We start from the raw sequence: 25,407 nt of genomic DNA on the forward strand, positions 1-25,407 counted from the left end.
AATACGACAACGGTTACCAGGTGAGCGCAACTTTGGGGTGGGCAACTTAAGTCTTCAATTAGGACGAAATTTAAAGCTTTAGCGACGCGGAACCCAATTCCAACGAGCACTTCCGGTGCCAGGAAATGTTTTGTCCCGAATGTCACCAATCTGTGTTTTAAGTATGTGCTCGGCTAAAAAAAATCATTTTCGAATAATGTGAAGGCATGTAAGCTAAAAAGATAAGGTGATTATTTACATCATTCGATTTTACATTCAGTAGAAATTTTTTCAGATGACAGTTTAGCCTACTTCAGACAAAGTTGCATTCTTGAAAACTCTTTGTTGATTGATGGCAAACATCACCTGCAAGCCGGACGCTGTACATACTTTCAACATATAGTCTACGAAACAATCCGTGAATTAATTTTCTTCTTTGCTCCCGTAGGAAAACTACCTTGCTTGCATAGAAGCTTTTAATCAAGAGAAATGTTAAAATATGTTTTGATAGAGTGGAAGAGTAACAACGGAAGAAAATGCAACCTCCCCCCCAACACGATATGAAGAATGTCAATATATTCTGTCACCTGTTAGGCTACATATTCTTTTACGAGAAAAATATTTTAGCATGCTTTGTTGGGTACCCGTTTTGTTCCCAGTTAATCTCCCGCTCCTTACGCTGGTTTTGCATCTAACAATATTTTTTTTTACAATTTTATTTTGATTACTTTCTGCTTTCTAAAATATGAAACGAAAAATTAAATTTCTAATACACAAATCATCGTTGACTCGGTTGAGTTAGCCTCAACACGTCAACTCCTGTAATACGGTATCCCGTCGTTTCGGACACTAACATTTCGGCCCCATACCTTTTCGGCCCTTTTTAACCATTTCGGCCCGGGGCCGAAAATGTCCAAAACTGGGTCCGAAATGACAGCTTTATTAAAATAAAATAAGTTTAAAGAAAGAAAGAAGCTATTATATATATATAAGCTATAAAACTAAAATATCGTTATAAAGCATCGTTAGAAGTACAATATGTAAAGCTTAACAAGAGAATAAGACCGAAATGTAGAAAAAATCTTAAAGTTACAGATATAATTGGCTTAAAATCACGTAAGCTACTTCGAGTAAAAAAATATGTGTAACGCTTTGGACCAAAAATTGTTTTGCAAAATCTCTACCATAAAACAAATTGTCGAAAATTTTTAAATATTTCTTTGATTACTGTGTAAGTATTTTAGTATAAAAAAGTGAACGTCCATTAATAATCCAATAAATATTTAAAATTTTAGACGTTCGCTTCTTTTACTAAAATACTCTCTTCTTGTTATTTAACTTTTCAACTAGATAAATTATTTAACAACTTCAAAAATATTAATGAAAATGGGGCCGAAAAGGTAAATAGTGGGGCCGAATTGGTAGGTCGATTTCGGATTGGGCCGAAATGGTACGGGGCTGAAAGGGTAGGGTCCGAAATGACATACATCCCTGTAATATTATATTATTTTCTTGTTTGAAGAGTAAAGCAAATAGGATATAGGGTACATAGCATATAAGATAGATAGCCCCTAAAATAAATGGCTAAGTAAATGGCTTAATTTCTTAAATTACTTGTTCCATTTCTTAAATAAACAATAAAATGTTGACTCTGTTCCAAAGAAAAAGCACGGCGGTAAACTGGTGCTCGTTTTATCACTGTAGCTGCGGGTCTAACGCTGTCTCCATAATCGATTTATTATCGCTGGTATTACTACTGAAACGAATTACTTATGAAAAACTTTAACAGAATATCTAATGAGAAAATTATTACACATTTCATTTATTTTGTGTTACTTGTGAAACTAATTTCTTCTGTAGCTTAGTCCATAGTTGCAATGACACAAATTTCTGTTACTTGTATGTAATAAATTTTACTTTTTATTTTTACTTAAAAATTAAGTTGTTAATAATAATAAGTAATTTTATTTACTTACATCTATTTTTACTCACAATGGGAATCCGTCATTCTGCCATGATCCCTTTTCAAACGCCAAGAAAAAACGTGTTGTTCCAGAAACGATGTCATTTTCTAAATGTTATAAAGCTTTGTTTACATTACCACTCGAGTGTTCAAATGATATTCCATTCGTATTCTTTTTTAGGTAAAAAGAAAATTTGAAGAAATATGTCAACATAATACATAAATTATACGTAAACAACATCATTTGGACTACTTGGGTGAGATATCAATTTCTTGACAACCCCAATTGGGTTTTACTCTGAATTCCCCAAATACTGTTGGAACAGTTATCTCGAGCCTAAAAATTAAAAACTCTTGGCCAACAATAACACCGTCGAAACATCCACTTTGTGTTGTATACTGTCAGAAAATTTGGCTACGACAATATGGTCAATCAATCTATTACCCTGCATAAACGAGACATAGCATGCATATGAAAGTGACATAAAATTAGAAGATGGTACTGCAGCCACGATTGTCTTCTGCTCACCAAAGTAAAGTATTTACAACGGAAAAGAGTCACTGTCATGCAATGTCGTGACTATCCATCAAGCAGAGGGTTATGGCCTACATCTTTCCCTAAATATTTATACGTGAACAAGGCCAATTACTGAGTAGGAAATCTTCGCTGGCTATAACCCTTCAACCCAACTCAACCCTGGCAATTTCTGCAGCAGTGAGAGAAAATTCAAACCAACTGTGACACTCTGTCGGTCACAATATTTTGCTAAAAGAGAACATAAAATCCTCCTTGCTGAAAGCTTGGAAACATAATGGACGTCATGCACGAATGGCAGCGCGGAAAGTTTCCTGAATCCTCAGATACAAGATAAAACCTGCCTTAAAAACAATTATATCCATCATAAAATCACACAATAGTCTTTACAAGTCAGTGTCATTTAAATCAACATCTACACAAAATTTGTGAAATTGCCTAGCCGAACCAAAGTTGAAAAAGAATCAGTTGAATAACTTTATTTTTACGTCCTTGTTTTGCTGACTTAACTGAAAAAAATGGCCAAGCGATTCCTTCACTGCTAGAAAAAATTCCTAGGTTCGAATCCTATTATCTGCGTTTTGTGGCATTTTATTGGTAAATGTAACTACACAACATTTGATCAAGTGACGCCAGAAGTTATTTCTAGTCATTTTTTGGGAGAACATCCAAGTTTAAAATCAATAGGGGAGTACACAGTGAGAGAAGAACGAAAGGTCTTTAGGTCTTTAGCATATGTGATGGCCCTGGACAAGACAAGACAAACTAAGCAACGGGGTGACCCTGGATAAGGCATGCTCTCAACAATGGTCCGTACGAGTGGTAAGAACAGTCAGGTCCATCGAAGTCGAGGTCTGTGATCGTAGGCCAGGTTTAGATAGTTTCTAAAAGTAGATGAGAGACAACAAGTACACGTTGCCGAGAATGCACCTTACCATCATGACCAGCGTCTTGAATTCAGCGCGTTGTTGCTCCAGGAACCAGTGAAGACGGCAGAGAAGGATGAGAGAGTCAGAGTTCACCTGTAAAACAGCAGAATAAGTTCCGCTGCCAAGTAATGGTCACTGGCAAAGGTTTCCAAGTTTAAGCATGCCATTTCAGCGATTTCCCAACACTTGGACCAATGAAAATTTTTGCTTGAAAACAGTAAAACAAAAGACAAGTAATTGCCAATTTAACGACGATTTTCGATAATTATAGTTTCGGTTGCTCGCTACTTCTGGCGAGACTCGAACTCGCAATCCCCGGCGTAGGAGGCCGGTGCCTTATCCATTAGGCCACAAAGGCTGAGTTATGTTGAATCTCCTATCCGAGGAATGACGCAAAGCTTTTTCCTAGAAGATAGCCAAACGTCCCATGTTATATAAACATACAGCGATTACCGTCTGTGGACATCGTCTCAATCTTGAAAACCATGTTTTTTGAATAATCTTAACTACAAACTCTATTTACAGCTTTAGAGTTCTATAACTGGAGATACATTTACTATTGCAATTAGTTGTATCAAATATCAAGGCTTTCTACTCTCACAATGAGGGATACTCTTTCTCACTATCTCATTTCATTATTTGTGTATGTTCCACGACCTATATCCGAATGTACTTCCTTTTGGTTCGCACTTTCTCTACATCGTGGGAATTAACATAAAGAAACACCCTGAGAACTCGTGTGGTCGTCTATGAACATCTATGAATTCTGCCCATAATAATGAATGATTTCAAACGATATTAACTTGATAATAAATGGTGGAAAACCAAAAATACTAACTAAAATCAAAAGACTAGCCGCCCGATAAGGGACTTGAACCCTTGACCTCAGGATTAAAAGTCCCGCGCTCTACCGTCTGAGCTAACCGGGCTTAATAATCGATATTGCAATAGTTTTCCGTTCGAGTTCATTTTTAAATTTTACGATTGCTTATAGATCTTTTACGGACGGAAGTACGGACGTTTTTCTATTCTTCGTAAACAAAATGAGTTCACATTCTTTCATCCTATAATTTGTCTCTGACTACATTTTGTGTTTGTAAACTACACTCAAAGACCGCCATAATGCATTTCGGCACTGGCCTCTGAAAAATAGACACGTTTCTGGAAACCCCAAGTGACAGGTCATGGTCTATGGCTCCGAGATAGATCCCGGGACCTAGGATACCCATGACTGCACAGATCATATTTGTAATCATGCGTAAATTTGAGATATTAGTAAACGATTGAAAATGAGTTGTTCCACTAGAAAATACTAGCATGTGAAACAAATGGCAATTCACCGCAGTTGGTAGGGTTCGAACCTACGCCCTCAGAGAGGAAATCGGCCACAACTGCCCCGAATATTCAGACAATCTAGTAATAATATTTATTGGTTCACCAAAATTTCCGTTTGACCTTACTGAAGAGCAGGTTAAATGAGAGATGCAAAATCCTAGCACTTTCTTTAAGTGTAGGTCGTGTGGCCTAATGGATAAGGCGTCGGACTTCTATGAAAGTAGTTATCCGAAAATTGCGGGTTCGAGTCCCGCTACGATTAATAGCATATAATAATAATAATAATAATAATAATAATAATGTATTGCATTTAATATTGAATAGCGCCTTTTCCAAATCATGATCAAAGGCGCTATCAGCTCCGACAATATACATGGGGAAACTCAATTTTCATATGCCGTTCGAAACAAAAATGTTTTTAGCTTACAACGAAACTGTGTGAGAGAGAAAAGAGGAGAGTAAGGAAAGAGAGCTAGTAAGCGAAGGTCGGGGGGTAAGGAATTCCAAATTCGAGGAGAGGCGACTGAGAATGCTCGATCGCCAAAGCTTTTCATGTGGCTGCGAGGGGTGAAGAGTAGGAGCTGGAAGGAGGAGCGGGATTCACGGCCGGTGTCACGGATGCTGATTAGTGCACTGAGGTATTGTGGCGCGAGACCAACTAAGCAACGGAACACTTGGACAGCAATCTTGAACTCGATGCGCTGACACACTGGGAGCCAGTGCAGGGAGCGGAGAACTGGAGTGATGGATTCACGTCGGCTTACACCCATGATGAGACGAGCTGCTGAGTTTTGGACACGCTGCAACTTCTCCAGGCGAGTTGCGGGAAGACCAACCAGTAGAGCGTTGCCGTAGTCAATGTGGGACAGAACAAAAGCATGCACGAGCTGTATCACTGCAGGAAGAGAGAGGAATTTCTTTATTCTCGCGATTCGCCTGAGGTGAAAGTAGGACGATCTGCATGATGAATTTATCTGTTGCTCCATTGTTAGGTGAGAGTCAAGTAGAACCCCAAGATTGCGGACCACAGGAGAGGGAATGATGCTGGCGCCACCGACCACGAGAGGAATAGACGCAATGCGTTTCTTCACTACATTGTCTTTTGAAGAGACTAGGAGAGCATCCGTTTTGTCTTCATTCAGTTTAAGGCGGTTGGCAGCCAGCCATTTCCCTTGTTCTACGAGAGACGCTGTAAGGTTATCGAAAACTCGTTGTTGGTCAGCTGCAGACAGAGATGGGGTGAAAGAATCATACTCTTGGGAATCGTCGGCAAAGTAGTGGTCAGAAATCCCAAAGGACGAAGCTATTTCGTGCATCGGGGAGTTGTACAGGATGTAGAGTATAGGGCCTAGCACCGAGCCTTGCGGAACACCGTAAATGAGTGGGGTGGGAGATGACGATACGCCATTGACGCTGACCGACTGCTGCCTTTTGTCGAGATACGAGGTGAACCAGGTGAGGGCGAGTCCAGAGACACCAAAGCGAGCAGAGAGGCGGTCTAGGAGAATGCCATGGTCGATGGTGTCAAAGGCCGCGCTTTGATCAAGGAGAGCCAGGATGACAGCGTCGCCGTTGTCAACCGAAGTGAGGAGATCGTTAAGTACCTTAAGAAGGGCAGTTTCAGTGGAGTGAGCAGCTCTGTACGCTGATTGCACAGAGGCAAAGAGGGACTGAGACTCAAGATAGGCCACAAGCTGTTTAGCGGCGACACGTTCGAGAAGTTTAGAGAGGAATGAAAGAAGGGACACAGGTCGATAGTTGGAGAGCACATCAGAATCAAGGCCATGTTTTTTCAACAGTGGGGTAATGAGGGCAAGCTTCATATCCTGGGGAAACACTCCAGAGGAGAGAGACAAATTAATTATGTTTGCAATTGAGGGAGCCAATGAGGGTAGGCACTTCTTTAGAACAAACGTAGGCAATGGGTCAAGAGGGGAGGACTTTGATGCACACGACAATATGAGAGACGAAATTTCACAAACTGTTACTGGAGAGAAGGATGAGAAGGCGACGACGACATATGACGAAACTATTAGTTCATGATGAGTAGTAGTTAACCACAAACCATGGGGAATCATGTCAGATCAATAAAACTACAAATATATCTCGAACACTCAATGAATATCACTGGCTTGCATTGCCTTCACAGTGACGATTGAAATGTGCTGCTGATATAGCGTTGCTTGGTAGATAACTTAAATCATTCTCTCTAAAGACACACAGAGTATACCTAACTGATGATGAATGAAACTTTGATTTATATATCAAGAATTTATTGGCCTTTTAGCTCAGTTGGTTAGAGCGCCGTGCTAATAACGCGGAGGTCATGAGTTCGATCCTCTTACGGGCCACTATAATTCTTCCATTAAATATTTTCCACTCTAAAAAGGTACTGATAGATTCGAAATATTTTTCTAAAACATTTAATGCAGATATGGCCGAGTGGTTAAGGCGACTGACTCGAAATCAGTTTCCATCTTGGAGCGTAGGTTCGAATCCTACTATCTGCGTTTTGTGGCATTTTATTGGTAAATGTAACTACACAACATTTGATCAAGTGACGCCAGAAGTTATTTCTAGTCATTTTTTGGGAGAACATCCAAGTTTAAAATCAGTAGGGGAGTACACAGTGAGAGAAGAACGAAAGGTCTTTAGGTCTTTAGCATATGTGATGGCCCTGGACAAGACAAGACAAACTAAGCAACGGGGTGACCCTGGATAAGGCATGCTCTCAACAATGGTCCGTACGAGTGGTAAGAACAGTCAGGTCCATCGAAGTCGAGGTTTGTGATCTTAGGCCAGGTTTAGATAGTTTCTAAAAGTAGATGAGAGACAACAAGTACACGTTGCCGAGAATGCACCTTACCATCATGACCAGCGTCTTGAATTCAGCGCGTTGTTGCTCCAGGAACCAGTGAAGACGGCAGAGAAGGATGAGAGAGTCAGAGTTCACCTGTAAAACAGCAGAATAAGTTCCGCTGCCAAGTAATTGTCACTGGCAAAGGTTTCCAAGTTTAAGCATGCCATTTCAGCGATTTCCCAACACTTGGACCAATGAAAATTTTTGCTTGAAAACAGTAAAACAAAAGACAAGTAATTGCCAATTTAACGACGATTTTCGATAATTATAGTTTCGGTTGCTCGCTACTTCTGGCGAGACTCGAACTCGCAATCCCCGGCGTAGGAGGCCGGTGCCTTATCCATTAGGCCACAAAGGCTGAATTAGGTTGAATCTCCTATCCGAGGAATGACGCAAAGCTTTTTCCTAGAAGATAGCCAAACGTCCCATGTTATATAAACATACAGCGATTACCGTCTGTGGACATCGTCTCAATCTTGAAAACCATGTTTTTTGAATAATCTTAACTACAAACTCTATTTACAGCTTTCGAGTTCTATAACTGGACAAACATTTACTATTGCAATTAGTTGTATCAAATATCAAGGCTTTCTACTCTCACAATGAGGGATACTCTTTCTCACTATCTCATTTCATTATTTGTGTATGTTCCACGACCTATATCCGAATGTACTTCCTTTTGGTTCGCACTTTCTCTACATCGTAGGAATTAACATAAAGAAACACCATGAGAACTCGTGTTGTCGTCTATGAACATCTATGAATTCTGCCCATAATGGTGAATGATTTCAAACGATATTAACTTGATAATAAATGGTGGAAAACCAAAAATACTAACTAAAATCAAAAGACTAGCCGCCCGATAAGGGACTTGAACCCTTGACCTCAGGATTAAAAGTCCCGCGCTCTACCGTCTGAGCTAACCGGGCTTAATAATCGATATTGCAATAGTTTTCCGTTCGAGTTCATTTTTAAATTTTACGATTGCTTATAGATCTTTTACGGACGGAAGTACGGACGTTTTTCTATTCTTCGTAAACAAAATGAGTTCACATTCTTTCATCCTATAATTTGTCTCTGACTACATTTTGTGTTTGTAAACTACACTCAAAGACCGCCATAATGCATTTCGGCACTGGCCTCTGAAAAATAGACACGTTTCTGGAAACCCCAAGTGACAGGTCATGGTCTATGGCTCCGAGATAGATCCCGGGACCTAGGATACCCATGACTGCACAGATCATATTTGTAATCATGCGTAAATTTGAGATATTAGTAAACGATTGAAAATGAGTTGTTCCACTAGAAAATACTAGCATGTGAAACAAATGGCAATTCACCGCAGTTGGTAGGGTTCGAAAATACGCCCTCAGAGAGGAATAGATTTCAAGTCTATCGCCTTAACCACTCGGCCACAACTGCCCCGAATTTTCAGACAATCTAGTAATAATATTTATTGGTTCACCAAAATTTCCGTTTGACCTTACTGAAGAGCAGGTTAAATGAGAGATGCAAAATCCTAGCACTTTCTTTAAGTGTAGGTCGTGTGGCCTAATGGATAAGGCGTCGGACTTCTATGAACGTAGTTATCCGAAAATTGCGGGTTCGAGTCCCGCCACGATTAATACCATATGACGAAACTATTAGTTCATGATGAGTAGTAGTTAACCCCAAACCATGGGGAATCATGTCAGATCAATAAAACTACAAATATATCTCGAACACTCAATGAATATCACTGGCTTGCATTGCCTTCACAGTGACGATTGAAATGTGCTGCTGATATAGCGTTGCTTGGTAGATAACTTAAATCATTCTCTCTAAAGACACACAGAGTATACCTAACTGATGATGAATAAACCTTTGATTAATTTATTAAGAATTTATTGGCCTGTTAGCTCAGTTGGTTAGAGCGCCGTGCTAATAACGCGGAGGTCATGAGTTCGATCCTCTTACGGGCCACTAGAATTCTTCCATTAAATATTTTCCACTCTAAAAAGGTACTGATAGATTCGAGATATTTTGCTAAATCATTTAATGCAGACATGGCCGATTGGTTAAGGCGACTGACTCGAAATCAGTTTCCATCTTGGAGCGTAGGTTCGAATCCTACTATCTGCGTTTTGTGGCATTTTATTGGTAAATGTAACTACACAACATTTGATCAAGTGACGCCAGAAGTTATTTCTAGTCATTTTTTGGGAGAACATCCAAGTTTAAAATCAGTAGGGGAGTACACAGTGAGAGAAGAACGAAAGGTCTTTAGGTCTTTAGCATATGTGATGGCCCTGGACAAGACAAGACAAACTAAGCAACGGGGTGACCCTGGATAAGGCATGCTCTCAACAATGGTCCGTACGAGTGGTAAGAACAGTCAGGTCCATCGAAGTCGAGGTTTGTGATCGTAGGCCAAGTTTAGATAGTTTCTAAAAGTAGATGAGAGACAACAAGTACACGTTGCCGAGAATGCACCTTACCATCATGACCAGCGTCTTGAATTCAGCGCGTTGTTGCTCCAGGAACCAGTGAAGACGGCAGAGAAGGATGAGAGAGTCAGAGTTCACCTGTAAAACAGCAGAATAAGTTCCGCTGCCAAGTAATTGTCACTGGCAAAGGTTTCCAAGTTTAAGCATGCCATTTCAGCGATTTCCCAACACTTGGACCAATGAAAATTTTTGCTTGAAAACAGTAAAACAAAAGACAAGTAATTGCCAATTTAACGACGATTTTCGATAATTATAGTTTCGGTTGCTCGCTACTTCTGGCGAGACTCGAACTCGCAATCCCCGGCGTAGGAGGCCGGTGCCTTATCCATTAGGCCACAAAGGCTGAATTAGGTTGAATCTCCTATCCGAGGAATGACGCAAAGCTTTTTCCTAGAAGATAGCCAAACGTCCCATGTTATATAAACATACAGCGATTACCGTCTGTGGACATCGTCTCAATCTTGAAAACCATGTTTTTTGAATAATCTTAACTACAAACTCTATTTACAGCTTTCGAGTTCTATAACTGGACAAACATTTACTATTGCAATTAGTTGTATCAAATATCAAGGCTTTCTACTCTCACAATGAGGGATACTCTTTCTCACTATCTCATTTCATTATTTGTGTATGTTCCACGACCTATATCCGAATGTACTTCCTTTTGGTTCGCACTTTCTCTACATCGTAGGAATTAACATAAAGAAACACCATGAGAACTCGTGTTGTCGTCTATGAACATCTATGAATTCTGCCCATAATGGTGAATGATTTCAAACGATATTAACTTGATAATAAATGGTGGAAAACCAAAAATACTAACTAAAATCAAAAGACTAGCCGCCCGATAAGGGACTTGAACCCTTGACCTCAGGATTAAAAGTCCCGCGCTCTACCGTCTGAGCTAACCGGGCTTAATAATCGATATTGCAATAGTTTTCCGTTCGAGTTCATTTTTAAATTTTACGATTGCTTATAGATCTTTTACGGACGGAAGAACGGACGTTTTTCTATTCTTCGTAAACAAAATGAGTTCACATTCTTTCATCCTATAATATGTCTCTGACTACATTTTGTGTTTGTAAACTACACTCAAAGACCGCCATAATGCATTTCGGCACTGGCCTCTGAAAAATAGACACGTTTCTGGAAACCCCAAGTGACAGGTCATGGTCTATGGCTCCGAGATAGATCCCGGGACCTAGGATACCCATGACTGCACAGATCATATTTGTAATTATGCGTAAATTTGAGATATTAGTAAACGATTGAAAATGAGTTGTTCCACTAGAAAATACTAGCATGTGAAACAAATGGCAATTCACCGCAGTTGGTAGGGTTCGAACCTACGCCCTCAGAGAGGAATAGATTTCAAGTCTATCGCCTTAACCACTCGGCCACAACTGCCCCGAATTTTCAGACAATCTAGTAATAATATTTATTGGTTCACCAAAATTTCCGTTTGACCTTACTGAAGAGCAGGTTAAATGAGAGATGCAAAATCCTAGCACTTTCTTTAAGTGTAGGTCGTGTGGCCTAATGGATAAGGCGTCGGACTTCTATGAAAGTAGTTATCCGAAAATTGCGGGTTCGAGTCCCACCACGATTAATAGCATATGACGAAACTATTAGTTCATGATGAGTAGTAGTTAACCACAAACCATGGGGAATCATGTCAGATCAATAAAAGTACAAATATATCTCGAACACTCAATGAATATCACTGGCTTGCATTGCCTTCACAGTGACGATTGAAATGTGCTGCTGATATAGCGTTGCTTGGTAGATAACTTAAATCATTCTCTCTAAAGACACACAGAGTATACCTAACTGATGATGAATGAACCTTTGATTAATATATTAAGAATTTATTGGCCTGTTAGCTCAGTTGGTTAGAGCGCCGTGCTAATAACGCGGAGGTCATGAGTTCGATCCTCTTACGGGCCACTATAATTCTTCCATTAAATATTTACCACTGTAAAAAGGTACTGATAGATTCGAAATATTTTGCTAAAATATTTAATGCAGATATGGCCGAGTGGTTAAGGCGACTGACTCGAAATCAGTTTCCATCTTGGAGCGTAGGTTCGAATCCTACTATCTGCGTTTTGTGGCATTTTATTGGTAAATGTAACTACACAACATTTGATGATCAATCATTGATTGTGGGGTTAATGGTTTAATTACTTAACCCTAGGTGGCCTAATGTAGTTTGTCACCTTGTTTAACCTTGCTTCTTGGCCTTCCTCTTTTTAACCTTGCTCCCCCTCTCGGTGACTGTCAGTCTAGTTCGGAGTATTAACCTTGCACCTTTTTTCGTCCGTTGTTGCTATGTATTCTTATTTGGTATAGTTAGTGGACGCTGTTGGTGTAATAAGGTTAGATAGGCACCAACATTGACAGTTTATCATTCTGTACCGGATCTTGTGTAAAAGGGAGTCGGCAGAGTGATTGATTTCGCTTAAAGTGACCTCACTTCAAGTGTGAATTAGGCCATATGCTGATTTGAGCGTAACAATATATAATATATATATAATAAATACGATTTTTCCACAGAAAGAAAGGGGGTCTGACACACCATTCATCCTGTTCGCAGACACACAGAAGAAATCAACTATAAAACCAAGATGGTGTCACCCATAAACCGCGTGAAGTGAGTTCAAGCAAAAAAAAATGGCGAAGACTCGTGATATGGAAAAGTACTCATCACCGCAAATAAATAATGCAACGACAAGCGCACGTGTGAAGTTTCCAGAAGAAGATGACTGCAGATGAAGTTGGAGAGGCCCAACACGCTCTGACCGAATATTTAGCACAAGGCAGACGACCATGATTGTAGAACCTCCTATCGAGAAACAGTGCATTGTGTCCACACGATTAATGAAAGTCTTTTTGCACAACTGACGGAGTGATATACGAAGGGGAACCACGAATGACTGCACGAACGGGAATGTAATTCCAACCGTTGCGGGAGAGAAAAAATGGCGGTGCTGTTAAGCCGCATGGACGGTGCGCATACACAAGCGCTCCGAACCGCTGGCACTTGGTCGAAAAGAAAAACAAAATGAAATTGATACTGGTGATGACCCATTGTCTTGGGTTGGGTTCATTTTCTGTTAGGTTTTTTTCTTGTCGGAAAACCGCGGGCGAACCCCGGGTTGGCGGGGTTTTGTATGTGTTGAAGTTGTTTTGTGTGAAATGGGAGTGCTAACACAGTGAGATGCTGATTACGAGTCAATAATGCTTCATTGCTGGTTATTCAACGAAAGACAAACTTGCAGAATATAATTAAACACTTTTCAAGTTCAGACTGACAGCCCAGAATATGCAAACATTCAACTTTCCAAATAAATTTAAACAGAAAACCTATTTTCTATATTTCGTTACGTTGAGAGCTCAACTCTTCCCTCAAAACAGCTCAGTGCAATGTTTCCATTCAATTCTTGGAGATTTTCTGTTCTCTCTACTTCACACACTTACAGCCCATACACTGTAATCAGGGAACACGGGGACACACCTAATCCTTCCCTATTCAAATCTACATCTACTACACCAACTGCTTCTTTCTCTACTACTACCAGACCTGCCTCATCAACTACCATTTCTGCCGCGATCTCTTTTATATCTCCAACCATTAAACTCGATCCCCTTGCTCTTCTCGATTCATCTTCTTTAGCGTTCTTTTACACTTTCTTTCCAGCTTTCTTTTGCCTTTTCTTGGTCTCTTCTTTTTTTTCAAGATTATTTTCTAGCCTAGTAATGCAGAAATGACAAAAATAACAGTAAAACTAGATAAAAACACCCAGTCTTACCTTTCGTAGTACTTGGGCTATTAGATTTTGCAGTTGGTGTTGGAGTACGGCTCCCACATATTTTGGTTGTCATCCAAATCTTTCCATTATAGCCAAAAATACATTCCGTCTTCTCTTTCTCTGTTTCATAAAAAATTTGAAAAATATAAGAAAATTTAATTCCTATACAGGATTACATAGTAATAATATAGCCTTTGGATTCTAATGTCGGAAAAATTTAATTCTAGAATTTAGTTCAAGTTGTAAATTACACTGACATTGCAGGCTTATATATTCCTGTCTTTTGGATTGATTGGTAACATTCTAGTGCCAACATCTTTTGAAATCACAAGTTTGCCTGATCTCTTTTTTCAATAACCTCTCTCAGAACTAGGCCAGGAATCAGCTGCCATTGTAGTTGAAAGTTTAGCTGATGCTGTGACACATGCAGGATTTTTTGGAACTGAAAGTTGCAGTGATGTTATTCTAATGAAAATTTTACATGTAAGGAATATTTTGTCTACCAACTTTTTCAGAAACAATAACAAAAAATGTCACCCCTCTCAGGTCTGGAGAATGTTGGTTCTTCACCCTGCTGGGATTCCGCTCTCTAATGAAGGTGTTTGATCATGCAAAGCTGTTTCCGAATCTGCTTTAAAACAGTCTGGTTCGTAATCAGCTTCTTTAGCTTTCGTCATTATTTAGACTCGTTGATTCATTTTCTTTTCTTTTAGTTCTTATTACTCTTATGTCGTAGTTGCTTCGATCCGATTCCACCGCAAAACGGCTGAGTATATAAATATTTAAAAAAAAACGAATCCGTTTACGCCTGCTTATCGACTACGTCGGTCCGTCGACCTTGCCTGGCCTACGGAGAATGGTACAATACTGAACAGGAATGCCATCGAGTCAATTGCGGATTTCCCGGTTACATTCTCAACGAATTGGCGAACATAACAAACTTCAGTAATACCGTCTCCTATAATTGCATCAAAAGAATACGCCTGTCCAGCGATGGAACACGCCCCTGCGAGGAGAACAGTCACCTGAGTGCATTCTGGTCACTTGCGAGCCAACGATTCTCCCAGTTTTCAGCTCCCAGATTGGGCCGTAAGTGTCTTCGGAATTCTATGTTGTCTGCCACCGGATTTCCTTCCAGTGTTCAGGCAGGACGAACCGTATTCTTTGACCTACCAGGACGAGAGGAAATGGGAAGACATCCTCCCAGTTTTCCGACCTCTGAAATGCGTGCCCATCCAGTGTGGAACTCCTCTGGAGATTTACAACGCTAGCGTCCAGCTGGTCTCTCGCCCGCTTAACTATTGAGTCGGTACGTCAAAACCGTTGCCTATACGTGAAAGACGATTTTCCATCCATTTTTAAAATATTTTTATGTCTAAATAGAATAGACAAATAAGAGTTAGTCTTTATTTTAATTGGATCGGTGAACTAAAACAGGTGCTGCAGTGGTTTAATCGTGTAATGAGGGCTTCTTTCTGGAGAGTGGATCACGACGAAAATGAGTCGGAAGAGTCGGCTGGATGCCACAAGGCCTACCTCAATGCCGGGACCTTACATCGATACCCGGAATCACGTCACACAATTAATCGAGAAGGTTTCAAACGGACCAACTGGTGAGCTAAAAATACGACAACGGTTACCAGGTGAGCGCAACTTTGGGGTGGGCAACTTAAGTCTTCAATTAGGACGAAATTTAAAGCTTTAGCGACGCGGAACCCAATTTCAACGAGCACTTCCGGTGCCAGGAAATGTTTTGTCCCGAATGTCACCAATCTGTGTTTTAAGTATGTGCTCGGCTAAAAAAAATCATTTTCGAATAATGTGAAGGCATGTAAGCTAAAAAGATAAGGTGATTATTTACATCATTCGATTTTACATTCAGTAGAAATTTTTTCAGATGACAGTTTAGCCTACTTCAGACAAAGTTGCATTCTTGAAAACTCTTTGTTGATTGATGGCAAACATCACCTGCAAGCCGGACGCTGTACATACTTTCAACATATAGTCTACGAAACAATCCGTGAATTAATTTTCTTCTTTGCTCCCGTAGGAAAACTACCTTGCTTGCATAGAAGCTTTTAATCAAGAGAAATGTTAAAATATGTTTTGATAGAGTGGAAGAGTAACAACGGAAGAAAATGCAACCTCCCCCCCAACACGATATGAAGAATGTCAATATATTCTGTCACCTGTTAGGCTACATATTCTTTTACGAGAAAAATATTTTAGCATGCTTTGTTGGGTACCCGTTTTGTTCCCAGTTAATCTCCCGCTCCTTACGCTGGTTTTGCATCTAACAATATTTTTTTTTACAATTTTATTTTGATTACTTTCTGCTTTCTAAAATATGAAACGAAAAATTAAATTTCTAATACACAAATCATCGTTGACTCGGTTGAGTTAGCCTCAACACGTCAACTCCTGTAATACGGTATCCCGTCGTTTCGGACACTAACATTTCGGCCCCATACCTTTTCGGCCCTTTTTAACCATTTCGGCCCGGGGCCGAAAATGTCCAAAACTGGGTCCGAAATGACAGCTTTATTAAAATAAAATAAGTTTAAAGAAAGAAAGAAGCTATTATATATATATAAGCTATAAAACTAAAATATCGTTATAAAGCATCGTTAGAAGTACAATATGTAAAGCTTAACAAGAGAATAAGACCGAAATGTAGAAAAAATCTTAAAGTTACAGATATAATTGGCTTAAAATCACGTAAGCTACTTCGAGTAAAAAAATATGTGTAACGCTTTGGACCAAAAATTGTTTTGCAAAATCTCTACCATAAAACAAATTTTCGAAAATTTTTAAATATTTCTTTGATTACTGTGTAAGTATTTTAGTATAAAAAAGTGAACGTCCATTAATAATCCAATAAATATTTAAAATTTTAGACGTTCGCTTCTTTTACTAAAATACTCTCTTCTTGTTATTTAACTTTTCAACTAGATAAATTATTTAACAACTTCAAAAATATTAATGAAAATGGGGCCGAAAAGGTAAATAGTGGGGCCGAATTGGTAGGTCGATTTCGGATTGGGCCGAAATGGTACGGGGCTGAAAGGGTAGGGTCCGAAATGACATACATCCCTGTAATATTATATTATTTTCTTGTTTGAAGAGTAAAGCAAATAGGATATAGGGTACATAGCATATAAGATAGATAGCCCCTAAAATAAATGGCTAAGTAAATGGCTTAATTTCTTAAATTACTTGTTCCATTTCTTAAATAAACAATAAAATGTTGACTCTGTTCCAAAGAAAAAGCACGGCGGTAAACTGGTGCTCGTTTTATCACTGTAGCTGCGGGTCTAACGCTGTCTCCATAATCGATTTATTATCGCTGGTATTACTACTGAAACGAATTACTTATGAAAAACTTTAACAGAATATCTAATGAGAAAATTATTACACATTTCATTTATTTTGTGTTACTTGTGAAACTAATTTCTTCTGTAGCTTAGTCCATAGTTGCAATGACACAAATTTCTGTTACTTGTATGTAATAAATTTTACTTTTTATTTTTACTTAAAAATTAAGTTGTTAATAATAATAAGTAATTTTATTTACTTACATCTATTTTTACTCACAATGGGAATCCGTCATTCTGCCATGATCCCTTTTCAAACGCCAAGAAAAAACGTGTTGTTCCAGAAACGATGTCATTTTCTAAATGTTATAAAGCTTTGTTTACATTACCACTCGAGTGTTCAAATGATATTCCATTCGTATTCTTTTTTAGGTAAAAAGAAAATTTGAAGAAATATGTCAACATAATACATAAATTATACGTAAACAACATCATTTGGACTACTTGGGTGAGATATCAATTTCTTGACAACCCCAATTGGGTTTTACTCTGAATTCCCCAAATACTGTTGGAACAGTTATCTCGAGCCTAAAAATTAAAAACTCTTGGCCAACAATAACACCGTCGAAACATCCACTTTGTGTTGTATACTGTCAGAAAATTTGGCTACGACAATATGGTCAATCAATCTATTACCCTGCATAAACGAGACATAGCATGCATATGAAAGTGACATAAAATTAGAAGATGGTACTGCAGCCACAATTGTCTTCTGCTCACCAAAGTAAAGTATTTACAACGGAAAAGAGTCACTGTCATGCAATGTCGTGACTATCCATCAAGCAGAGGGTTATGGCCTACATCTTTCCCTAAATATTTATACGTGAACAAGGCCAATTACTGAGTAGGAAATCTTCGCTGGCTATAACCCTTCAACCCAACTCAACCCTGGCAATTTCTGCAGCAGTGAGAGAAAATTCAAACCAACTGTGACACTCTGTCGGTCACAATATTTTGCTAAAAGAGAACATAAAATCCTCCTTGCTGAAAGCTTGGAAACATAATGGACGTCATGCACGAATGGCAGCGCGGAAAGTTTCCTGAATCCTCAGATACAAGATACAACCTGCCTTAAAAACAATTATATCCATCATAAAATCACACAATAGTCTTTACAAGTCAGTGTCATTTAAATCAACATCTACACAAAATTTGTGAAATTGCCTAGCCGAACCAAAGTTGAAAAAGAATCAGTTGAATAACTTTATTTTTACGTCCTTGTTTTGCTGACTTAACTGAAAAAAAATGGCCAAGCGATTCCTTCACTGCTAGAAAAAATTCCTAGGTTCGAATCCTATTATCTGCGTTTTGTGGCATTTTATTGGTAAATGTAACTACACAACATTTGATCAAGTGACGCCAGAAGTTATTTCTAGTCATTTTTTGGGAGAACATCCAAGTTTAAAATCAGTAGGGGAGTACACAGTGAGAGAAGAACGAAAGGTCTTTAGGTCTTTAGCATATGTGATGGCCCTGGACAAGACAAGACAAACTAAGCAACGGGGTGACCCTGGATAAGGCATGCTCTCAACAATGGTCCGTACGAGTGGTAAGAACAGTCAGGTCCATCGAAGTCGAGGTCTGTGATCGTAGGCCAGGTTTAGATAGTTTCTAAAAGTAGATGAGAGACAACAAGTACACGTTGCCGAGAATGCACCTTACCATCATGACCAGCGTCTTGAATTCAGCGCGTTGTTGCTCCAGGAACCAGTGAAGACGGCAGAGAAGGATGAGAGAGTCAGAGTTCACCTGTAAAACAGCAGAATAAGTTCCGCTGCCAAGTAATTGTCACTGGCAAAGGTTTCCAAGTTTAAGCATGCCATTTCAGCGATTTCCCAACACTTGGACCAATGAAAATTTTTGCTTGAAAACAGTAAAACAAAAGACAAGTAATTGCCAATTTAACGACGATTTTCGATAATTATAGTTTCGGTTGCTCGCTACTTCTGGCGAGACTCGAACTCGCAATCCCCGGCGTAGGAGGCCGGTGACTTATCCATTAGGCCACAAAGGCTGAATTAGGTTGAATCTCCTATCCAAGGAATGACGCAAAGCTTTTTCCTAGAAGATAGACAAACGTCCCATGTTATATAAACATACAGCGATTACCGTCTGTGGACATCGTCTCAATCTTGAAAACCATGTTTTTTGAATAATCTTAACTACAAACTCTATTTACAGCTTTCGAGTTCTATAACTGGACAAACATTTACTATTGCAATTAGTTGTATCAAATATCAAGGCTTTCTACTCTCACAATGAGGGATACTCTTTCTCACTATCTCATTTCATTATTTGTGTATGTTCCACGACCTATATCCGAATGTACTTCCTTTTGGTTCGCACTTTCTCTACATCGTAGGAATTAACATAAAGAAACACCATGAGAACTCGTGTTGTCGTCTATGAACATCTATGAATTCTGCCCATAATGGTGAATGATTTCAAACGATATTAACTTGATAATAAATGGTGGAAAACCAAAAATACTAACTAAAATCAAAAGACTAGCCGCCCGATAAGGGACTTGAACCCTTGACCTCAGGATTAAAAGTCCCGCGCTCTACCGTCTGAGCTAACCGGGCTTAATAATTGATATTGCAATAGTTTTCCGTTCGAGTTCATTTTTAAATTTTACGATTGCTTATAGATCTTTTACGGACGGAAGTACGGACGTTTTTCTATTCTTCGTAAACAAAATGAGTTCACATTCTTTCATCCTATAATTTGTCTCTGACTACATTTTGTGTTTGTAAACTACACTCAAAGACCGCCATAATGCATTTCGGCACTGGCCTCTGAAAAATAGACACGTTTCTGGAAACCCCAAGTGACAGGTCATGGTCTATGGCTCCGAGATAGATCCCGGGACCTAGGATACCCATGACTGCACAGATCATATTTGTAATCATGCGTAAATTTGAGATATTAGTAAAAGATTGAAAATGAGTTGTTCCACTAGAAAATACTAGCATGTGAAACAAATGGCAATTCACCGTAGTTGGTAGGGTTCGAACCTACGCCCTCAGAGAGGAATAGATTTCAAGTCTATCGCCTTAATCACTCGGCCACAACTGCCCCGAATTTTCAGACAATCTAGTAATAATATTTATTGGTTCACCAAAATTTCCGTTTGACCTTACTGAAGAGCAGGTTAAATGAGAGATGCAAAATCCTAGCACTTTCTTTAAGTGTAGGTCGTGTGGCCTAATGGATAAGGCGTCGGACTTCTATGAAAGTAGTTATCCGAAAATTGCGGGTTCGGGTCCCACCACGATTAATAGCATATGACGAAACTATTAGTTCATGATGAGTAGTAGTTAACCACAAACCATGGGGAATCATGTCAGATCAATAAAACTACAAATATATCTCGAACACTCAATGAATATCACTGGCTTGCATTGCCTTCACAGTGACGATTGAAATGTGCTGCTGATATAGCGTTGCTTGGTAGATAACTTAAATCATTCTCTCTAAAGACACACAGAGTATACCTAACTGATGATGAATGAACCTTTGATTAATATATTAAGAATTTATTGGCCTGTTAGCTCAGTTGGTTAGAGCGCCGTGCTAATAACGCGGAGGTCATGAGTTCGATCCTCTTACGGGCCACTAGAATTCTTCCATTAAATATTTTCCACTCTAAAAAGGTACTGATAGATTCGAGATATTTTGCTAAATCATTTAATGCAGTCATGGCCGATTGGTTAAGGCGACTGACTCGAAATCAGTTTCCATCTTGGAGCGTAGGTTCGAATCCTACTATCTGCGTTTTGTGGCATTTTATTGGTAAATGTAACTACACAACATTTGATCAAGTGACGCCAGAAGTTATTTCTAGTCATTTTTTGGGAGAACATCCAAGTTTAAAATCAGTAGGGGAGTACACAGTGAGAGAAGAACGAAAGGTCTTTAGGTCTTTAGCATATGTGATGGCCCTGGACAAGACAAGACAAACTAAGCAACGGGGTGACCCTGGATAAGGCATGCTCTCAACAATGGTCCGTACGAGTGGTAAGAACAGTCAGGTCCATCAAAGTCGAGGTCTGTGATCGTAGGCCAGGTTTAGATAGTTTCTAAAAGTAGATGAGAGACAACAAGTACACGTTGCCGAGAATGCACCTTACCATCATGACCAGCGTCTTGAATTCAGCGCGTTGTTGCTCCAGGAACCAGTGAAGACGGCAGAGAAGGATGAGAGAGTCAGAGTTCACCTGTAAAACAGCAGAATAAGTTCCGCTGCCAAGTAATTGTCACTGGCAAAAGTTTCCAAGTTTAAGCATGCCATTTCAGCGATTTCCCAACACTTGGACCAATGAAAATTTTTGCTTGAAAACAGTAAAACAAAAGATAAGTAATTGCCAATTTAACGACGATTTTCCATAATTATAGTTTCGGTTGCTCGCTACCTCTGGCGAGACTCGAACTCGCAATCCCCGGCTTAGGAGGCCGGTGCCTTACCCATTGGGCCACAAAGGCTGAATTAGGTTGAATCTCCTATCCGAGGAATGACGCAAAGCTTTTTCCTAGAAGATAGCCAAACGTCCCATGTTATATAAACATACAGCGATTACCGTCTGTGGACATCGTCTCAATCTTGAAAACCATGTTTTTTGAATAATCTTAACTACAAACTCTATTTACAGCTTTCGAGTTCTATAACTGGACAAACATTTACTATTGCAATTAGTTGTATCAAATATCAAGGCTTTCTACTCTCACAATGAGGGATACTCTTTCTCACTATCTCATTTCATTATTTGTGTATGTTCCACGACCTATATCCGAATGTACTTCCTTTTGGTTCGCACTTTCTCTACATCGTAGGAATTAACATAAAGAAACACCATGAGAACTCGTGTTGTCGTCTATGAACATCTATGAATTCTGCCCATAATGGTGAATGATTTCAAACGATATTAACTTGATAATAAATGGTGGAAAACCAAAAATACTAACTAAAATCAAAAGACTAGCCGCCCGATAAGGGACTTGAACCCTTGACCTCAGGATTAAAAGTCCCGCGCTCTACCGTCTGAGCTAACCGGGCTTAATAATTGATATTGCAATAGTTTTCCGTTCGAGTTCATTTTTAAATTTTACGATTGCTTATAGATCTTTTACGGACGGAAGTACGGACGTTTTTCTATTCTTCGTAAACAAAATGAGTTCACATTCTTTCATCCTATAATTTGTCTCTGACTACATTTTGTGTTTGTAAACTACACTCAAAGACCGCCATAATGCATTTCGGCACTGGCCTCTGAAAAATAGACACGTTTCTGGAAACCCCAAGTGACAGGTCATGGTCTATGGCTCCGAGATAGATCCCGGGACCTAGGATACCCATGACTGCACAGATCATATTTGTAATCATGCGTAAATTTGAGATATTAGTAAAAGATTGAAAATGAGTTGTTCCACTAGAAAATACTAGCATGTGAAACAAATGGCAATTCACCGTAGTTGGTAGGGTTCGAACCTACGCCCTCAGAGAGGAATAGATTTCAAGTCTATCGCCTTAATCACTCGGCCACAACTGCCCCGAATTTTCAGACAATCTAGTAATAATATTTATTGGTTCACCAAAATTTCCGTTTGACCTTACTGAAGAGCAGGTTAAATGAGAGATGCAAAATCCTAGCACTTTCTTTAAGTGTAGGTCGTGTGGCCTAATGGATAAGGCGTCGGACTTCTATGAAAGTAGTTATCCGAAAATTGCGGGTTCGGGTCCCACCACGATTAATAGCATATGACGAAACTATTAGTTCATGATGAGTAGTAGTTAACCACAAACCATGGGGAATCATGTCAGATCAATAAAACTACAAATATATCTCGAACACTCAATGAATATCACTGGCTTGCATTGCCTTCACAGTGACGATTGAAATGTGCTGCTGATATAGCGTTGCTTGGTAGATAACTTAAATCATTCTCTCTAAAGACACACAGAGTATACCTAACTGATGATGAATGAACCTTTGATTAATATATTAAGAATTTATTGGCCTGTTAGCTCAGTTGGTTAGAGCGCCGTGCTAATAACGCGGAGGTCATGAGTTCGATCCTCTTACGGGCCACTAGAATTCTTCCATTAAATATTTTCCACTCTAAAAAGGTACTGATAGATTCGAGATATTTTGCTAAATCATTTAATGCAGTCATGGCCGATTGGTTAAGGCGACTGACTCGAAATCAGTTTCCATCTTGGAGCGTAGGTTCGAATCCTACTATCTGCGTTTTGTGGCATTTTATTGGTAAATGTAACTACACAACATTTGATCAAGTGACGCCAGAAGTTATTTCTAGTCATTTTTTGGGAGAACATCCAAGTTTAAAATCAGTAGGGGAGTACACAGTGAGAGAAGAACGAAAGGTCTTTAGGTCTTTAGCATATGTGATGGCCCTGGACAAGACAAGACAAACTAAGCAACGGGGTGACCCTGGATAAGGCATGCTCTCAACAATGGTCCGTACGAGTGGTAAGAACAGTCAGGTCCATCAAAGTCGAGGTCTGTGATCGTAGGCCAGGTTTAGATAGTTTCTAAAAGTAGATGAGAGACAACAAGTACACGTTGCCGAGAATGCACCTTACCATCATGACCAGCGTCTTGAATTCAGCGCGTTGTTGCTCCAGGAACCAGTGAAGACGGCAGAGAAGGATGAGAGAGTCAGAGTTCACCTGTAAAACAGCAGAATAAGTTCCGCTGCCAAGTAATTGTCACTGGCAAAAGTTTCCAAGTTTAAGCATGCCATTTCAGCGATTTCCCAACACTTGGACCAATGAAAATTTTTGCTTGAAAACAGTAAAACAAAAGATAAGTAATTGCCAATTTAACGACGATTTTCCATAATTATAGTTTCGGTTGCTCGCTACCTCTGGCGAGACTCGAACTCGCAATCCCCGGCTTAGGAGGCCGGTGCCTTACCCATTGGGCCACAAAGGCTGAATTAGGTTGAATCTCCTATCCGAGGAATGACGCAAAGCTTTTTCCTAGAAGATAGCCAAACGTCCCATGTTATATAAACATACAGCGATTACCGTCTGTGGACATCGTCTCAATCTTGAAAACCATGTTTTTTGAATAATCTTAACTACAAACTCTATTTACAGCTTTCGAGTTCTATAACTGGACAAACATTTACTATTGCAATTAGTTGTATCAAATATCAAGGCTTTCTACTCTCACAATGAGGGATACTCTTTCTCACTATCTCATTTCATTATTTGTGTATGTTCCACGACCTATATCCGAATGTACTTCCTTTTGGTTCGCACTTTCTCTACATCGTAGGAATTAACATAAAGAAACACCATGAGAACTCGTGTTGTCGTCTATGAACATCTATGAATTCTGCCCATAATGGTGAATGATTTCAAACGATATTAACTTGATAATAAATGGTGGAAAACCAAAAATACTAACTAAAATCAAAAGACTAGCCGCCCGATAAGGGACTTGAACCCTTGACCTCAGGATTAAAAGTCCCGCGCTCTACCGTCTGAGCTAACCGGGCTTAATAATTGATATTGCAATAGTTTTCCGTTCGAGTTCATTTTTAAATTTTACGATTGCTTATAGATCTTTTACGGACGGAAGAACGGACGTTTTTCTATTCTTCGTAAACAAAATGAGTTCACATTCTTTCATCCTATAATATGTCTCTGACTACATTTTGTGTTTGTAAACTACACTCAAAGACCGCCATAATGCATTTCGGCACTGGCCTCTGAAAAATAGACACGTTTCTGGAAACCCCAAGTGACAGGTCATGGTCTATGGCTCCGAGATAGATCCCGGGACCTAGGATACCCATGACTGCACAGATCATATTTGTAATTATGCGTAAATTTGAGATATTAGTAAACGATTGAAAATGAGTAGTTCCACTAGAAAATACTAGCATGTGAAACAAATGGCAATTCACCGCAGTTGGTAGGGTTCGAACCTACGCCCTCAGAGAGGAATAGATTTCAAGTCTATCGCCTTAACCACTCGGCCACAACTGCCCCGAATTTTCAGACAATCTAGTAATAATATTTATTGGTTCACCAAAATTTCCGTTTGACCTTACTGAAGAGCAGGTTAAATGAGAGATGCAAAATCCTAGCACTTTCTTTAAG

At 39.4% G+C, this 25,407-nt stretch overlaps 1 long non-coding RNA gene and 27 other non-coding genes across 28 annotated transcripts; 12 read left to right on the forward strand and 16 right to left on the reverse strand.

Moving 5' to 3' along the window:
- Positions 1 to 3,691: 3,691 nt before the first annotated feature.
- On the reverse strand, positions 3,692 to 3,764 carry Trnar-ccu. The gene has a single exon. It is a non-coding gene; the product is annotated as a tRNA-Arg (tRNA).
- Positions 3,765 to 4,262: 498 nt separating this feature from the next.
- On the reverse strand, positions 4,263 to 4,335 carry Trnak-uuu. Its single transcript has one exon. It is a non-coding gene; the product is annotated as a tRNA-Lys (tRNA).
- A 584-nt stretch (positions 4,336 to 4,919) lies between these two features.
- On the forward strand, positions 4,920 to 5,003 carry Trnar-ucu. The gene is given in 2 exon segments: positions 4,920 to 4,956; positions 4,968 to 5,003. It is a non-coding gene; the product is annotated as a tRNA-Arg (tRNA).
- Positions 5,004 to 7,169: 2,166 nt separating this feature from the next.
- Trnas-cga lies at positions 7,170 to 7,251 on the forward strand. The gene has a single exon. It is a non-coding gene; the product is annotated as a tRNA-Ser (tRNA).
- Positions 7,252 to 7,886: 635 nt separating this feature from the next.
- Positions 7,887 to 7,959, reverse strand: Trnar-ccu. Its single transcript has one exon. It is a non-coding gene; the product is annotated as a tRNA-Arg (tRNA).
- A 498-nt stretch (positions 7,960 to 8,457) lies between these two features.
- On the reverse strand, positions 8,458 to 8,530 carry Trnak-uuu. Its single transcript has one exon. It is a non-coding gene; the product is annotated as a tRNA-Lys (tRNA).
- A 411-nt stretch (positions 8,531 to 8,941) lies between these two features.
- On the reverse strand, positions 8,942 to 9,023 carry Trnas-uga. Its single transcript has one exon. It is a non-coding gene; the product is annotated as a tRNA-Ser (tRNA).
- A 118-nt stretch (positions 9,024 to 9,141) lies between these two features.
- On the forward strand, positions 9,142 to 9,225 carry Trnar-ucu. The gene is given in 2 exon segments: positions 9,142 to 9,178; positions 9,190 to 9,225. It is a non-coding gene; the product is annotated as a tRNA-Arg (tRNA).
- A 264-nt stretch (positions 9,226 to 9,489) lies between these two features.
- Trnai-aau lies at positions 9,490 to 9,563 on the forward strand. Its single transcript has one exon. It is a non-coding gene; the product is annotated as a tRNA-Ile (tRNA).
- A 77-nt stretch (positions 9,564 to 9,640) lies between these two features.
- Trnas-cga lies at positions 9,641 to 9,722 on the forward strand. Its single transcript has one exon. It is a non-coding gene; the product is annotated as a tRNA-Ser (tRNA).
- Positions 9,723 to 10,357: 635 nt separating this feature from the next.
- On the reverse strand, positions 10,358 to 10,430 carry Trnar-ccu. Its single transcript has one exon. It is a non-coding gene; the product is annotated as a tRNA-Arg (tRNA).
- A 498-nt stretch (positions 10,431 to 10,928) lies between these two features.
- On the reverse strand, positions 10,929 to 11,001 carry Trnak-uuu. The gene has a single exon. It is a non-coding gene; the product is annotated as a tRNA-Lys (tRNA).
- Positions 11,002 to 11,412: 411 nt separating this feature from the next.
- Trnas-uga lies at positions 11,413 to 11,494 on the reverse strand. The gene has a single exon. It is a non-coding gene; the product is annotated as a tRNA-Ser (tRNA).
- A 466-nt stretch (positions 11,495 to 11,960) lies between these two features.
- Positions 11,961 to 12,034, forward strand: Trnai-aau. The gene has a single exon. It is a non-coding gene; the product is annotated as a tRNA-Ile (tRNA).
- A 77-nt stretch (positions 12,035 to 12,111) lies between these two features.
- On the forward strand, positions 12,112 to 12,193 carry Trnas-cga. Its single transcript has one exon. It is a non-coding gene; the product is annotated as a tRNA-Ser (tRNA).
- Positions 12,194 to 14,171: 1,978 nt separating this feature from the next.
- LOC124343427 lies at positions 14,172 to 14,682 on the forward strand. Its single transcript, XR_006919256.1, has 3 exons — positions 14,172 to 14,382; positions 14,446 to 14,545; positions 14,613 to 14,682. It is a non-coding gene; the product is annotated as an uncharacterized LOC124343427 (long non-coding RNA).
- A 5,103-nt stretch (positions 14,683 to 19,785) lies between these two features.
- On the reverse strand, positions 19,786 to 19,858 carry Trnak-uuu. Its single transcript has one exon. It is a non-coding gene; the product is annotated as a tRNA-Lys (tRNA).
- Positions 19,859 to 20,269: 411 nt separating this feature from the next.
- Trnas-uga lies at positions 20,270 to 20,351 on the reverse strand. Its single transcript has one exon. It is a non-coding gene; the product is annotated as a tRNA-Ser (tRNA).
- Positions 20,352 to 20,817: 466 nt separating this feature from the next.
- Trnai-aau lies at positions 20,818 to 20,891 on the forward strand. Its single transcript has one exon. It is a non-coding gene; the product is annotated as a tRNA-Ile (tRNA).
- A 77-nt stretch (positions 20,892 to 20,968) lies between these two features.
- On the forward strand, positions 20,969 to 21,050 carry Trnas-cga. Its single transcript has one exon. It is a non-coding gene; the product is annotated as a tRNA-Ser (tRNA).
- A 635-nt stretch (positions 21,051 to 21,685) lies between these two features.
- Trnar-ccu lies at positions 21,686 to 21,758 on the reverse strand. Its single transcript has one exon. It is a non-coding gene; the product is annotated as a tRNA-Arg (tRNA).
- Positions 21,759 to 22,256: 498 nt separating this feature from the next.
- Positions 22,257 to 22,329, reverse strand: Trnak-uuu. The gene has a single exon. It is a non-coding gene; the product is annotated as a tRNA-Lys (tRNA).
- A 411-nt stretch (positions 22,330 to 22,740) lies between these two features.
- Positions 22,741 to 22,822, reverse strand: Trnas-uga. Its single transcript has one exon. It is a non-coding gene; the product is annotated as a tRNA-Ser (tRNA).
- A 466-nt stretch (positions 22,823 to 23,288) lies between these two features.
- Positions 23,289 to 23,362, forward strand: Trnai-aau. The gene has a single exon. It is a non-coding gene; the product is annotated as a tRNA-Ile (tRNA).
- A 77-nt stretch (positions 23,363 to 23,439) lies between these two features.
- Positions 23,440 to 23,521, forward strand: Trnas-cga. Its single transcript has one exon. It is a non-coding gene; the product is annotated as a tRNA-Ser (tRNA).
- Positions 23,522 to 24,156: 635 nt separating this feature from the next.
- Positions 24,157 to 24,229, reverse strand: Trnar-ccu. The gene has a single exon. It is a non-coding gene; the product is annotated as a tRNA-Arg (tRNA).
- A 498-nt stretch (positions 24,230 to 24,727) lies between these two features.
- On the reverse strand, positions 24,728 to 24,800 carry Trnak-uuu. The gene has a single exon. It is a non-coding gene; the product is annotated as a tRNA-Lys (tRNA).
- A 411-nt stretch (positions 24,801 to 25,211) lies between these two features.
- Positions 25,212 to 25,293, reverse strand: Trnas-uga. The gene has a single exon. It is a non-coding gene; the product is annotated as a tRNA-Ser (tRNA).
- Between the last annotated feature and the right edge of the window lie 114 nt (positions 25,294 to 25,407).

Source organism: Daphnia pulicaria, chromosome 6 (genome assembly GCF_021234035.1).
Source record: "Daphnia pulicaria isolate SC F1-1A chromosome 6, SC_F0-13Bv2, whole genome shotgun sequence".
Taxonomy (NCBI): Eukaryota; Metazoa; Arthropoda; class Branchiopoda; order Diplostraca; family Daphniidae; genus Daphnia; species Daphnia pulicaria.